The following is a 16488-nucleotide window of genomic DNA, read 5'->3' as shown; positions in this document are numbered from 1 at the left end:
AGGATCATTTTGGAAATTCTGGGTTTTTTGTTTCTCCATATGAAGTTGATAAATTTTCTCTCAAAATGTATGAAGAATTGTGTTGGTATGTTGATGGGAATTGCATTGAATCTGTAGATTGCTTTTGGCAGAATAGCCAACTTCACTATGTTAATGCTACCGATCCATGAGCACAGGAGATCTTTCCATCTTCTGATATCTTCTTTAATTTCTTTCTTCAGAGACTTGAAGTTTTTTTCATACAGGTCTTTCACTTGCTTGGTTAGAGTCACCCCAAGGTACTTTATGTTATTAGTGGCTATTGTGAAGGGTGTTGTTTCCCTAATTTCTTTCTCAGCCCTTTTGTTTTTGGTATACAGGAGGGCTTCTGATTTTTTTGAGTTGATTTTGTATCCAGCCACTTTGCTGAAAATGTTTATCAGCTGAAGGAGTTCTCTGGTTGAATTTTTGGGGTCACTCATGTATACTTTCATATCATCTGCAAATAGTGACACTTTGACCTCTTCTGTTCCAATTTGTATTTTCTTGATCTCCTTTAGTTGTCTTATTGCTCTAGCTAGAACTTCGAGTACTATGTTGAAGAGATATGGAGAGAGTGGAAAGCTTTGTCTTGTCCCTGATTTCAGTGGGATTGGTTTGAGTTTCTCTCCATTGAGTTTGATGTTGGCTATAGGCTTGCTGTATATTGCCTTTACTATGTTTAGGCACATTCCTTGAATCCCTGATCTCTCCAAGACTTTAAACATGAATGGGGGTTGGATTTTGTCAAATGCTTTTTCGGCATCTAAGGAGATGATCATGTGGTTTTTCTCCTTCAGTTTGTTCATATGGTGGATTACATTGATGGATTTCTGTATATTGAACCACCCCTGCATGCCTGGAATGAAGCCTACTTGGTAATGGTGGATGATATCTTTTATGTGCTTTTAGATTTGGTTTGCCAGTATTTTATTGAGTATTTTTGCATCAATGTTCATAAGAGAAATAGGTCTGAAGTTCTCTTTTTTTGTTGCATCTGTGTGTGGTTTAGTTATCAAGGTGACTGTGGCTTTGTAGAATGAGTTTGGTAATGTTCCTTCTGTTTTTATTTTGTGGAATAGTTTCAGGAGTATTGTTATTAGTACTTCTTTGAAGGTCTGATAGAATTCTGCACTGAAACCATCTGGCCCAGGGATTTTTTTTTTTTTTGGAGGGGAGACTGTTAATGAGTGCTTCATTTTCCTTGGGGGATATAGGGCTATTCAGTCTTTCTACCTGATCTTGACTTAATGTTGGTAGATGAAATCTATCAAGAAAATTGTCCATTCATTTAGATTTTCAAATTTTGTGGCATATAGGCTTTTGTAGTATGACCTAATGATTGTTTGGATTTCCTCAGTGTCTGTAGTTATGTCACCCTTTTCATTTCTGATTTTGTTGATTTGGATAGATTCTCTTTGCTTTTTAGTTAGTTTGGCTAAGGGTTTGTCTATCCTGTTGATTTTCTCAAAGAACCAGCGTTTTATTTCATTGATTCTTTAAATGATTTTATTTGTTCCTAATTGATAGATTTCAGCCCTGAATTTGATTATTTCCAGCCATCTGCTCCTCTTGGGTGTATCTGCTTCTTTTTTTCTAGGGTTTTCAGTTGGGCCATTAAGTTGCTTGTATGTGATATTCCAAATTTCTTCTTGAAGGCACTTAGTGTTATGAATTTTCCTTTGAGCACTGCTTTCAATGTGTCCCATAAATTTGGGCATGTTGTGCCTTCATTTTCATTGAATTCTAGGAAGTCTTTAATTTCTTTCTTTATTTCTTCCTTGACCCAGCTGTCATTGAGTAGCAAGTTGTTCAGTTTCCATGTGCATGTCTGCTTTTTGTTATTTCCGTTGTTGTTGAGGTCCAGCTTTAGTCCACGGTTGTCAGATAGAATACAAGGGAATATTTCAATCTTCTTTTATCTGTTGAGGCTTGCTTTGTGACCAACTACATGGTCTATTTTGGAGAAGGTTCCATGCAATGCTGAAAAGAAGGTATATCCTTTTGAGTTAGGTCCATTTGATGTAGGGATTCTGTAAGTGACATTATTTCCCTATTTGGTTTCTGTCTAGTTGATCTGTCCCTTGGTGAGAGTAGGGTGTTGAAGTCTCCCACTATTAAGGTATTAGGATCAATGTGTGATTTAAGCTTTAATAATGTTTTATTTATAAATGTAGGTGCTCTTGTGTTTGGGGTATAGATGTTCAAAATTGTGATGTCCTCTTGGTTGATTTTTCCTTTGATGAGAATATAGAGGCCCTACTTATCTTTTTTGATTAATTTTGGTTGAAAGTCTATTTTATTAGGTATTAGGATGGCTTCTCTAGCATGTTTTCTGGAACCATTTGCTTGAAAAACATTTTTCCAGCCCTTTACTCTGAGGTAGTGTTTATCTTTGTTACATAAGTGTGTTTCTTGGATGCAACAGAATGTTGGATCTTGTTTCCCCAACCATTCTGTTAGTCTGTGTCCATTGGTGTTGATAGATACTAGTGACCAACTATTGTTACTTTCTTTTGATGTGGGGTTGGTGTTGTTGCTGAGTTTCACTGCCTGTATTTTGTTGTTGTTGTTGTTATTGTTCTTGTTCTGTAGTTATCTATTTCTTCTGTTTCCTTAGATGTAGTTGTTTTCTTTGTGTCGGAGTTTCCCTTCTAGGAACTTCTGTAGAGCTGGGTTACTGTGTAGATATTGTTTAAATTTGGTTTTGCCATGGAATATTTTGAATTCTCAGTCTATGTTGATTGAAAGTTTTGCTGGGTATAGTAGTCTGGGTTGGCATCTGTGGTCCCTTAAGGACTGCATGATTTCTGTCCAGGCCCTTCTGTCTTTCCTAGTTTCTGTTGAGAAATCTGGTATGATTCTGATAGGTCTACCTTCATATGTTACTTGGCCTTTTTCCCTTGCTGCTTTTAAAATTTTTTCTTTCTTCTGCAGATTCAGTGTTTTGACTATGATGTGACATGAAGAATTTCTTTTCTGTTCTAGTCTATTTGGTGTTCTGTAGGCCTCTTGTATGTTTATGGACATCTCTTTCTTTAAGTTGGGAAAATTTTCTTCTATAATTTTCTTGAAAATATTTCCCGGACCTTGGAGCCTGATGTCTTCTTTTTCATCTACTCCTATTATGCTTAGATTTTATCCTTTCATGGTGTCCTTGATTTCTTGGATGTTTTGTGTTTGGAACTTTTCTGATTTTATTTTTTCTTTGAGAGACATGTCAGTTTCTGCAAGTGTATCTTTGGCACTTGTGATTCTCTCTTTCATCTCTTGTATTCTGTTGGTGATGCTTACCTTTTTAGTTCCTGATCTTCTCTCCATGTTCTCCAGCCTCAGGTTTTTCTCTATTTGTGTTTTCTTTATTGATTCTAATTCTGTTTTCATGTCTTGCACCATTTCCTTCATCTGGTTGAATGTGGATTCCTGCTTTTCAATGATGGCTTCTATTTTTTTGTCTGTCTCCTCTCTATATATCGCTAATTGTGCCTTTACTTGTTTGGCTGTATTTGCCTGTATTTCTTTGGGAGCTTTGTTCATTTCTTCTTTATTTGCCTTCATTGTGTAGATATTTCTTTGAGAGCTTTGTTCATCTCCTCTTTGTTTGCCTCAATTTTCGTGGTCATTTCTCTGAGAGCTTTATTTATTTCCTCTTTGTTCGTCTCGATTTCTGTGGCTATTTCTTTAAGGGCTTTGTTCATTTCGTCTTTATGGGCCTCTAATAGCTGGAAAAACATAGTTTTAAAGTCATTTTCCTGTGTATCTAGTGAACTGAAGTGTCCATTGATTTGTGGGGTTGCTGGTGAAGCCATAACATCCTGATTTTTGTTGGGTGTGTTCTTGTGTCTGTCTCTGGCCATCTGGTTATCTATAACCCTCACTGTTTGCTCCTGAAGTTTGTAGTTCAGGCTAAGATTGTTTCTTTCTGTTTTCTGGACTGTTTATTTAGGAAGATGAGAGAGGTTCACTGGTTTGGGAATGTGCGTTGTGGTTTCAGTTTTACCTAAGTAAGGAATGTGATGCTGGCACTATTTGCTTGCGCTTTTAGCAGGCACAATGTGCATGCACAGATTTCCTGATATTGCCGTGGCCTGCAGGTCAGTAGTATGCAGCTCTGTCTGGGATCCAGGAATTGTTTTCCTAGATTTCACTGGTAGTCCCACCAGGCAGAGGCTTCAGCGTTGGGGTTGCTATCCCAAGAATTCCTATGGTATCCACACTAGGGGTGTGGGTGACAGGGATCTAGTCTGGTTGCTTGCTTAGAGAGGCCCTGAGTCTGGGGCAAACACTCCCTAGAAGGCTCACTCACTCCCTTGCAGGACCAGCTGGAATGCACAGGGGTTCCTCTTGCTCTCTACTCTCCGATTTGATCCTGCTGCGGCAAATGCATGGGTAGGCTAACAGTCAGCTCTGTGGCACTGTGGCAGCAGGACTCTGTGTCCACCTGCACTATGTCCTGCCTCTCTGACCTTCCCCTCTGCCAGAGAAGGCTTATGGTGGCTGGTCCTGGGATAGCACCAGAAAGAGTTGGGTTGAGTGTCCTCAAACCTAGATCCTGGCCCAGATCTCTCTGCCAGAAGCCACCAGGTACTAGTGCATATGTAGGCTGGTTCCGGGAGAGTACCAGATAGGGTTGAGTGTCTTCAGATCCAGAACTCGGGTTCCTCTGCCAGGGGCTGCTTGGGTGAGCTGGAGAGGGGGTGCTGTGGCCTGTGGCAGGCCACCTTATGATGGTGCTCTCAGGGGAGTGACAAGAGGGGTTGGGAATTCTCATTCCTGATCCTGAGCCTGGGGTTTCTCTGCCAGGGGCCAGGGGCCACCGGTGCTTGGACTTTGGTTCTAGACCTTATTGCACTGGACCCGAGAGAGTCTCAGGACGTGTTGAATGACCACAGTCCCAGATCCTGAGCTGAAATTTGTTTGCTAGGAGCAGCTGGCAGCACTGGGGTCTGGTCGCTGTGAAGCCACTGTGCGCCTCTCTATCTTTCCGCTCCGCCAGGGCAGGGTTATGGCAGTGTTTGAGGGAGTGCCCGAAAGGATTGGGTTTTCTCAGCCCCAGATCTCAGGGTTTTTTTTGGTGGAAGCTACAGCTCTCTCTGGGGCTGGGGTACAGATAGTGTGCTCTGTGGTGGGTTCTGTTGGCTGCCTCCAGCCTCCTCCAAAGAGGGAGTAGGGAGTTGGATAAGGGGAAGTGCCTAGGGATCACCTCCTGGGGTGCCTCCTCCAAGAGGAGTCTGCAATGACCTGATTCTATATGGACTCAATTCACAGTTAGCCTTTTTCCTCCTGGAAGTCTAGATAACTCTGTTCAGTGTTGATCGGCCCCTTCACTCACCAATTTCGGCGTTGCAGGTGCACACTAGCAGCTGCCATCTTCTTCTGCCTATTCTGTCCCAGAATGAGTTTGTTACTGTTCCTTCTGTTTCAATTTCATGAAATAGTTTGAAGAGATTTGGAGTTAGCTCTTCTTTGAAGGTCTGGTAGAATTCTGCACTGAAACCATCTGGCGGCCTTTTTTTTTTTTTTTTTTTTTGGAAGGGAAAATTTTGATCACTTCTTCTTTTTCCTTGGGGGGATATAGGAATATTTAAACTATTTACCTGATCTTTGTTTAATTTGGTAAATGAAATCTATCCAGAAAATTGTACATTTCATTTAGATTTTTAAATTTTGTGGTATATAGGCTTTTGAAGTAAGACCTAATGACTGTTTGGATTTCCTCAGTGTTTGTCATTATGTCCCCCTTTTCATTTCTGATTTTGCTGATTTGGATAGTTTCTTTCTGCCTTTTAGAGTTTTTCTAGCTTGTTAATTTTCTCAAAGAACCACTTGTTTCATTGATCCTTTGAATTGTTTTCTTTGTTTCTAATTCAATGATTTCAGCTCTGAGTTTATTTTCAATTGTCTACTCCTGTTGTGTGTGTCTACTTTTTTCTTTTTCTAGTTCTTTTAGGTATGCCATTAAGTTGCTTGTATGAGATGTTTCAAACTTCTTTTCTCCAGGCACTTAGTTCAATGAACTTTCCTCTTAGTACTGCTTTTATTATGTCCCGTAAGGTTGGGTAAGTTGTGCCTTCATTTTCATTGAATTTTAGGAAGTCTCTAATTTTTTTTTCATTTCTTCCCTTATCAAGCTGTCATTGAGTAGAGAGTTGTTTAGTTTCCATGTGTACGTAGGCTTTTTGTTATTTCTGTTGATGTTGATGTCTAGTTTTAGGCCATAGTGGTCTGATAGGGTACAAGGCATTATTTCAATCTTCTTGTATCTGTTGAGTCTTGCTTTGTGCCTGACTATATGGTAATTTTTTGAGAAGGGTCCATGAGTTGCTGAAAAGAAGGTGTAATCTTTTGAGTTTGGGTGGAAAGTTCTGTAGACATCTATTAAGTCCATTTGATTTTGGACCTCTGTAAGTGTCATTATTTTCCTATTTAGCTTCTGTCTTGTTGGTCTGTCCCTTGGTGAGAGTGGAGTGTTGAAGTCTCCCACTATTAAGGTGTTGGGATCAATATGTGATTTAAGCTTTAGTAATGTTTCATTTATAAATGCAGGTGCTCTTGTATTTGGGGCATAGGTGTTCAGGATTGTGATGTCCTCCTGGTAGATTTTTCCTTTGATGAGAATGAAGTGTCACCCCTCATATTTTTTTTTTATTAATTTTGGTTGAAAGTTTATTTTATTAGATATTAGGATAGATACCTCTGCTTGTTTTCTTGGTACATTGGTTTGAAAAGTCCTTTTTCATTTCTTTACTCTGAGATAGTGTTTATCTTTGTTCTAGAGGTGCGGTTCTTGGATGTCACAGAATGATGGATACTGTTTCCACTACCATTGTGTTAGTCTGTGTCATTTTATTGGAGTGTTGAGTTCCTTGATGTTGATAGATAATAGTGACTGTTACTGTGTTTCAATGTTTGTTTTAATTTTCTGTTGTGAATTTATCTATATCCTATGTGTTCTTGGGTGTAGTTGATTTAGTTGGATTGGGGTTTTCCTTCTAGTATCTTCTGTAGGGCTTTGTTGATGTGTACATATTGTTTAGGTTTGGTTTGACATGGAATAATTTGTTTTCTCCATTTTTGTTGATTGAAAGCTTTGCTGGGTATAGTAGTCTGAGTTTGCATCTATAGTCCCTTAGAGTCTTCATGATATCTGCCCAGGCCTTTCTGGCCTTTCTGGCTTTCATAGTTTCTGTGGAGAAGTGTGGTGTGATTCTCATAGGTCCATCTTTATATGTTATTTGGCCTTTTCTCCTTGTTGCTTTTAATATTTTTTTCTTTGTTCTGTAGATTTAACATTTTGACTATTATGTGATACGAAGAGTTTATTTTCTGGTCTAGTCTATTTGGTGTTCTGTAGGCCTCTTCTATGTTTAACGATGTCACTTTCTTTAAGTTCAGAAAATTTTCTTCTATGACTGTTTTGAAAATAATTTTTAGACCTTTGAGCCTGGAATCTTCTTTTTCGTCTGCTCCCATCATGCTTAGAGTTCGTCTTTTCATGGTGTCCTTAATTGCTTGGATGTTTTTTGTTTGGAACTTTGAGAGATAAATTAATTTCTGTGAGTATATCTTCAGCACCAGAGATTCTCTCTTCCATCTCTTGTATTCTGTTGGTGATGCTTACCTTTGTGATTCCTGATCTTCTCTAGAAGTTCTTCAGCTTCAGGGTTTTCTAGGTTTGTGTTTTCTTTACTTATTCTAATTCTGTTTTCAAGTCTTGCACCATTTCTATCATCTGTTTGAATGTGGATTCCTGTCTTTCTATGATGGCATCTAGTTTTTAATGAATTTCCTCTTTATGTGCCTCTATTTGTGTAGGTATATTTGTCTGTATTTCTTTGAGAGCACTGCTTGTTTCCTCTTTATGTCCCTCTTTTTGTGTGGCTATTTCTTTCAGAGTTTTGTTAGTTTCCTCCTTATGTGCCTCTAATAACTTGATAAGCATAGGTTTAAAAATCATTTTCCTGTGATTTAGAGGAATAAAAATATCCATTGATTTTGGGGGTTACTGGGGAAGCCATGATGTCCTGATTTTTGTTGGTCGTGTTCTTGTGTTCTTATGCCAGCCTCTACCCATCCACTTATCTGCAACCTTTGCTGTTTTTTTTTCCTGGTGTCTGTATTTCAGACTGGGTCTGTCTGTTTCTGGTGTCTGAAGTATTCTTCAAGAAGATGACAGAGGTTCACTGGTTGGATAGCTGATGTTGGTGTTTCAGCTGTAGCTAAGGGAGTAAAGTCCCAGGAGCATGTGCACAAGTGTGGATGTGTGTGTAGAAGTGTGCCTTGAAGGACAGAGTGCTAAAGCATATAGATACCTGGGAGGGTGGAGCTTATTGCAGGAGAGGGTGCTGACACTGTTTGTAGGCACAATATACATGTGCAGGTGCCCTGAATACCTCAGTGTCCTATAGGCCTGTTGTACTGTCTTCCTGGTATTCAGATCTGTCTGGGCTCCAGGAATTGTTTGCCTGGACTCCACTGGGAGACTTCCAGAATAGGGGCTTCAATGTTGAGAACGCTGTCCCAACGATCCCTATGTTGTCCACGGTGGGGTTGTTGGTGGGATCCAATGCCTAGCTGCTAACATAGAGGGACCCTGAATCTGAAGTTCTGCATGAAAGCACTTGAAGGTGCCCTCGCTGGTTCATAGGCCTAATTGGAAAGCATAGGGATTCCCTATGTCCTCTACTCTGTGATTTGGGTCCGAATGAGCAAATGAGAGTATAAGAGAGCCATCAGCTCAGTGGTGTCCACTGCAGGGCATGGAGATGCATACTTGGGACAGCTGCCTCTGCCTTCTTCATCATAGAGCACAGAGGCTCCTGTTTGGGGCAGCTGCCTGTGCAGTCGCAGTGACTGAGCATGGAGGCTCCTGCTTTGGGCAGCCACTCCCTCTTTCGCCTAGCAAAGAGGACCGTGATTGGGGCAGCAACTACCGCCTGCTGTTTTTGGTGAACAGGGAGGCCCGTGACTGGGGCAAGGGGAAGTGCAGGGGGGTTGAATATTCACTCTTCTTAGTCCCCAGGTGAATATTCACTACTCTTAGTCCCCAGAGACATCCTCAGGTGACCTGGATCCAAACTGTCCCAACTCACTGGCTGTACCCTCTCACCAAGAAGCCACAAAGTCAATGGCTTCAGCTGCCCCTCTGCTCACTGTTTTTGGAGTTTCAGATCCTGTACCCCTCAGATAGGGTGTGCATTGGTTGCCGCCATCTTGGTCTCAATTCCCTTTGCCCATAGTTTTGGAAAAGTTTTCCAGTGATTTTGAGTATGGCTCGTTACAGGAATATGGGTGAGAGGTTATTTATCAAACACAGTCATTTTACAGTAGCTTTATTACTGAAAACAAACAAACAAACTCTTTTCCTTAGCAACAATTTATGGCCTATAGGTTCTCAGAGAGAGGTAGGCCTAACTTCTTAAGTCCCTTCATATTAGAACTGTTCACTTTGTAAAAATTGATTAGGATGGTCAGGGTCTTGTGCACCCCACTTCTCCCCATGAGATGATCATGATGGACACAGTCTTGTATAGTTACAGCTGCTAAGAGTTCGAGAGTGCTGCAGCCACATACAACATAGGAGACAGTACTATAACACTCTTTCTTCCAGCTCACACATCTTCTTCTTCTGTCTACCTCTACATTCTTTGAGTGTTGGAGGGCTTGACAGAAACGTCCCATTTAGGGCTAAGTATTAGTCATTTACTCTGAGCTCTTTAACTAATTTTGAATATCTGCAGTAACTGCTGCCTACTCTCTGCCTATTTTGTAACTGGGAGTAGTTTTAAGTTTTTTTTTGTTTGTTTGTTTAGTTGTAAGAGTTCCTCATATAGTTTGAGTATCAATATATTATGAGATTTGGTTTGCATATACTTTTCCCAACAATTACCATTTCATTTTGTTGGATTTTTTTGTTCAAAAGCTTTTTCGTTTAATGTAGTTCTGCTTATTTATTTTTGTTTTTGTTGTCTCTACTTTTGATGTTCTATTCCCTAATCACTGCCAGAAATAATGTCAATTAGTTTCCTCCTAGAAATTTTATAGTTTTAAATATTTAATCCAATTATTATTATTTGTGTATTGTGTAAAATAAGGTACAAATTTATTTGTGTTTATATTCAAACTTTCTGACATTATTTATTGAGATTCTATTCTTGTTTAATTATGTATTGTAGATACTTTTGTTGAAGATTACTTAACCATGCAAATACATATGTATGTGTGTGTGTGTGTGTTTATTTCCTAGATTTTGTTTTTCTTCATTATCTACATGTCTATTATTATTCTAGTATTCTGCACTGTTTGGATTAGTATTGCTTTATGAACTACTTTACTGTAGTTTTCATGATCTTCATGTCCATGTGAAGATTATATAAACTTTTTTTTTTTCTGTAGGAGCTACATGTGCATATCTCATCCTGGTAAAGGTTTCTTTCTGTAAATTCTATAAAACTTTAAAAAAATTCTTTACATTGGTCTTCTGCCTCCATGTATGTCTGTGTGAATGTTGTCGAATTAGCATTACACTCTTGAGGGCGTCTCTGCCTTGGCTAGTTCTCAAGTTACTTGTCATAATAATTCCTGCTTGGGTTGTTTCTGTTCCATCAGTTGATCCTCAGGACAAACTTCCCTTGGCTGGGTGCTCATGGTCCTTACTGCCCATGACCACTTCCTTCTCTCTGGCTTCTTCTCCTCCTATTACATCTTCTGCTCCCTCTGTCCTTTGTAGACTTTGTGGTCCCTCTTAGACCCCAAGCCTGGAAACTGAAGCTCACCTACTGCTCTTCTGCACAGTCACAGGCATAAGCATTTTTATTAACCAATCAACTTAAAATTAGGTAGAGCAAGGTTTACACAACAAAGACAGGAGTATATGAAAATGTTCTCTTCTGGGCAACAACCAAATCTTAGGCACCAGTAATTAGCATTAGAATACATAGCACCAGACCAACCCACAGCAGTGTGAAGGTGTCAGATTCCCTGGAACAGGATTATAGACAGTTGTGAGCTGACATGTGGGTGCTGAGATTTGAACCTGAGTCCTTTAGAAGAGTAGCCAGTATTCTTAAAGACAAAAATATCTCTCCATCTCTCCCTTCAATATATTCTTAAATGAACAGTTCAAGCCCAATATTATCTTCATATAAGATTTACGCTCTAGTATTTATATCCTTTTAATTCAGGGCCATGAATAGAGCTTATTCAACCTATTCACTTGAATTATCCATCCCATCCTATATCCCATGATCCATTGAGAGTATCCAATCATGAAGGATAGACTTCCACAGAGAAACAAATAGTATATGATGGATGGCACAAGTTTCTTCCAACAAGAGGAACTCTTTTGACATATGGAGGTTTCCAGAAGAGAAAGCACTAGTGTACCCTATATGTAGTAGTTGGCAATATGTATTTTTGTCTTAGAGACCATAGACATATCTGCATAGAAAATACAGGGAAAATCTTGTAGTACAGTTTATATGAATGTAGCAAAATTTTTGGACATCAGTTTTGAACAAGAGAGGATATGAAGTTATGAACCACTAATTTTCCTATTATACATGAAAGGTCATCATAGAACAGTTTCTCTTTCATTTGGTGATGGGTAACTTTCTTTAAAGTTTTAAATATATAATATTTTTATTATTTGAGAAATTTATATAGTTATGGAATGTATTATGATCACATAATACATAATTCCCCTCCAATTCTTCTTGGTTATTTTCTCCAAATTGGCATATTGGCCTATATTTTTCTAGTAGCCTCCTAAGTCTAATTAGTGCTTGTTTATATGTGCATATGTATGGACTGTACACTGAAGCATGGCCAACCTAATATGGGTCACACCCCTAAATGAGACTGATTCCTCCTCCCCTAGCCACTACCAACTGTCAACGGCTCCTTAGGTATGGGTGGGGACTCGTATATTCTTCACCCCTCCTTTCTGGAAGGTTGACTTGATCTTGTGAAAGTCTTGTGCTGACAACTTTTGCAGGCTGTTGTGAGTTCGTAAGTGCAAAGGTCCTCTGATATTCAGAGGGAAAAACTTACTATTATTATTTTGTTAAATAGACATAGTATCAAATTGTCTTTGAAATACTTATCTGTGTCTATGAGTGACTTGCTGCTCAGTGCTAATCAGAAAAGCTTCGTTTTTAGTTGGGTGATCATGGCACATACTTTTTAAATTTTTTTTTATTAATTACACTTTATCCACTTTGTATCTCCCTTGTAGCTCCCTCCCTCCTCCCCTACCAATCCCTCCCTTCCTCCTCATTCTCCATGCATTCTCCTCCCCAAGTCCACTCATAGGGGAGGTCTTCTTTTCCTTCCTTCTGATCCTAGTCTATCAGGTCTCATCAGGAGTTGCTGCATTGTCTTCCTCTGTGGCCTGATAAGGCTGCTGCCCCTGAGGGGGAGGTGATCAAAGAGCAGGCCAATCAGTTCATGTCAGAGACAGTCCCTGTTCCCATTACTATGGAACCCACTTGAACACGAAACTGCCATGGACTACATCTGTGCAGGGGTTCTAAGTTATCTCCATGCATGGTCCTTGGTTGGACTATGAGTCTCAGGAAAGACCCCTGTGCTCAGACTTTTTGGTTCTGCTGCTCTCTGTGTGGAGCTCCTGTCCTCTTCCAGATCCTACTATTTCCCACTTCTTTCATAAGATACCCTGCACTCTGCCCAAAGTTTGGCCATAAGTCTCAACATCTGCTTTGATAGTCTGCAGGGCAGAGCCTTTCAGAGGCCCTCCGTGGCAGGTTTCTAGCTTGTTTCCTGTTTTCTTCTTCTTCTGATGTCCTTCCTCTTTGCCTTTCTGGATGGGGATTGAGCATTTTACCCAGAATCCTCCCTCTTGATTAGTTTCTTTAGGTTTACAGATTTTAGTAGGTTTATCCTATATTATATGTCTATATGAGTGAGTATATTCCGTGAGTCTTTCTGCTTCTGGGATAGTTCACTCAGGATGATCTTTTCCAGTTCCCACCACTTACCTGCAAATGTCATGTTTTCCTTGTTTTATATTGGTGAGTAATATTCCATTGTACAGATATATCACAATTTCTGTATCCATTCCTCAGTTGTGGGACCTCTGGGTTGTTTCCAGCTTCTGGCTATTACAAATAAAGCTGCCACAAACATGGTTGAGCAAATGTCCTTATTGTGTGCTTGAGCATCTTTTGGATAAATGCCTAGAAGTGGTACAGCTGGATCTTGTGGTAGCGCTATTCCAAGTTGTCTGAGAAAGTGCCAGATTGCTTTCCAGAGTGGTTGTAAAAGTTCAAATTCCCACCAGCAGTGGAGGAGGGTTCCCATTTCTCCACAACCTCTCTAGCATGTGTTGTCACTTGAGTTTTTGATCTTAGCCATTCTGATGGGTGTAAGGTGAAATCTTAGGGTCGTTTTGATTTGCATTTCCCTGATGGCTAATGAAGTTGAGCATTTCTTTAAGTGTTTCTCTGCCATTCCATATTCTTCTATCGAGAATTCTCTGTTTAGCTCTGTTCCCCATTTTTTAATTGGATTTCTTGAATTGGTGCTTTTTAACTTCTTGAGTTCTTTATATATTCTGGATATTAGCCCTCTGTCAGATATAGGGTTGGTGAAGACCCTTTCCCTGTCTGTAGGCTGTCATTTTGTTCTGATGACAGTGTCCTTTGCTTTACAGAAGCTTTTTAGTTTCATGAGGTCCCATTTATTGATTGTTGCTTTTAGAGCCTGTGCTGTTGGTGTTTTGTTCAGGAAGTTGTCTCCTGTGCCAATGAGTTCCAGGCTCTTCTCCACTTTTTCTTCTAACAGGTTTAGTGTGTCTGGTTTTATGTTGAGGTCTTTGATCCACTTGGACTTTAGTTTTGTGCAGGGTGATAAGTATGGATCTATGTGCATTTTCCTACATGTAGACATCCAGTTAGACCAGTACCATTTGTTGAGGATGCTGTCTTTTGTGATGGCACATACTTTTAATCCCAGCATCTTGAAGGCAGAAGCAGATGGCTCTCTGAGTTCACGGCCTGGCAGGTCTGGGTTTTAGGACAGCCAGGGATACACCGAAAGATTTTGTCTAAATAAAGACTACTACTACTACTTCCAATACCATTACTGCTACTATCACTCTGATGATGATGATGATGATGATGACGATGATAATGGCAAAAGAAAAGCTTTTTGTATTTTTATTGTTCTTTAATGAGAGAACATAATAATACTGTCAATCTGCACCTAGATTTTTCTGAATAATACTAACAATATTTATCAACATAAATTCATGTATTTCAGATGGTTTACTTAGTGAATTTTGAATGGGATGCATGGGAGAAATAACATAGAAGAGGTAGTTCTGAACTCATTAAAGTATATCACTCAAAGCAAGCATTGATAATGTTCCCTATTATTGAGTAATATCCTTCAATATTCACTGGCAAATGACAATATACTCAGTGAGGTTCTCAGAGAAATACAATGAAATAAATAAATATGTAAATGTTTGTAAAGATTCTGTCTCCATAAGTGGTGCCAGTTAGAACTATATAGATAATTTTAAATTACAGATAAGGTTCACCATGCAGAAAGCAAACCTCAAGTGAAGTATGGATGAGAAGCCTAGGATGAAGTTTAGAGTTCACAGTTTAACAGATTTATTCCAGCATGTGAAATTTAATACAGAGACCCAAAATTGCTCAAAGTACAGAGTTTACTCTGGGGACTGCTCAGCCATAAATTGGACATCTTTAACATTTATTCCCCTCCACACCAAGGCACATGAGGACATCATGGGAGCTGGTGTAGTGGTTTTCATAAAAAGAATCCCCGCAGGTTCATATATTTAAATACTTGGTTCCTAGTTGGTGGAACTATTTGGGAAGGGTTAGGAGATGTGGCCCTGTTATAGGAGGTGTGTCACAGGAATGTGCTCTGAGGCTTCAAAAGCCTCCCAACATTCCCACTGTTCTCTTCTTCCTGTTTGTGGTTCTGAGGTATGAGCTCCCAGTCATGTGTCAAGCCACCTGCTGCCTGCTACCTCTTCTCTGCAACCATGAACTATAACCCTCTGCCACCATAAGCCCCAAATAAAGTCTTTCTTTTATAATTGCCTTGGTTTTGGTGTCACTGATTTGTTTTAAAACAATGTAAAAGTAACTAATTCAAAGTGACAAAACAAGTATAAAAGCCAGGGTTTACACAGTTAACCTTTTTAATTTGGTTTGATTGAGAGATAACTAGGAAATCTGTCAAACAAAACAGAACAAACAAACCAAAAAAAAAAAAAAAAAAAAAAAAAAAAAAAACCAAAAAAACAAAACAAAACCCCTCTCTTTGTGTCTGAGAGGACATTTCCAGAGACAGTTAGAGCATAAGGGATCCGACCCAATGAATGGTTTAATTCACCAATGAATTAAAAATCCAAACAGATGAGTGAAACTGCGGAAGGTAAAATCTCATTGGAGAAAGTAGGTCACTGGGAACACGTCCTTGTGTGGCATATGTTACTCAGTTGCTTCTGCCTTCTGGGTCTTTGCTGCCAAGAGTTGAATAGCTCTATTCTACCACATCTTTTCTCCATTATAAATTTGCACTTCTGAAATCATGACCTGAAATAAACTCTTCATTTTATTTTTATTTATAAGTTTCTGAGATTATAATTATGCCACTTTATTTATTTTAAACATTGTTTGTGTCTGTACATGAGTGCAGTTTCCTGAGGAGGCCAGAAAAAAAGCATTGGATTTCTTGGATCTAGAATTACAGGGGGTTGTGAGCCACCTGACTTGCTGCCTTCTGGGAACCAAATTCAGGTCCTCAAGCACTATGCTCTTTTTAACTCCTGAACCATTTCTCTAGCCCCTTGTTGTAGTTTGAATGTGAATGACCCACCCAATAGGTTCATATGTTTGAATGATGGTCTCAGCTGGTAGGACTGTTTGGGTAGAATTAGGAGGGCTCATTGGAGGAGGTATGTTATTAGAAGTGGGGTTTGAGGTTGCAGAAGTCCATGCATTACTATTTGAGACTCTCAGTCTTTCTCTCTACCCCCTTCTCATGTCTCTTTATCTCTGTCTCATACCTGTGGAACAGATGTAAGCTTTTAGCTTCCAGCACCATGTTGCCTGCCTGTACTCACAATTCCTTCCATGATGGTCATGGACTTACCCTCTCAAACTATCAGTAAGTCTCAATTAAATGCTTTTTAAAGAATAAGTTGCTTTTAGAGCTTGTGCTGTTGGTGTTCTGTTCAGGAAGTTGTCTCCTGTGCCAATGAGTTCTAGGCTGTTCCCCACTTTTTTTTCCAATTGATTTAGGGTATCTGGTTTTATGTTGAGGTCCTTGATCTACTTTGACTTTAGTTTTGTGCAGGGTGATAAATATGGATCTATTTTCATTTTTCTGCATGTAGACATCCAGTTGGTCCAGCACCATTTGTTGAAGATGCTGTCTTTTTTCCATTGAATGGATTTGGCTTCTTTGTCA

Source organism: Meriones unguiculatus, chromosome X (genome assembly GCF_030254825.1).
Source record: "Meriones unguiculatus strain TT.TT164.6M chromosome X, Bangor_MerUng_6.1, whole genome shotgun sequence".
NCBI classification, from domain to species: Eukaryota; Metazoa; Chordata; class Mammalia; order Rodentia; family Muridae; genus Meriones; species Meriones unguiculatus.
The sequence above is the reverse complement of the archived record's forward strand: the minus strand, read 5'-3'. Positions refer to the sequence as shown.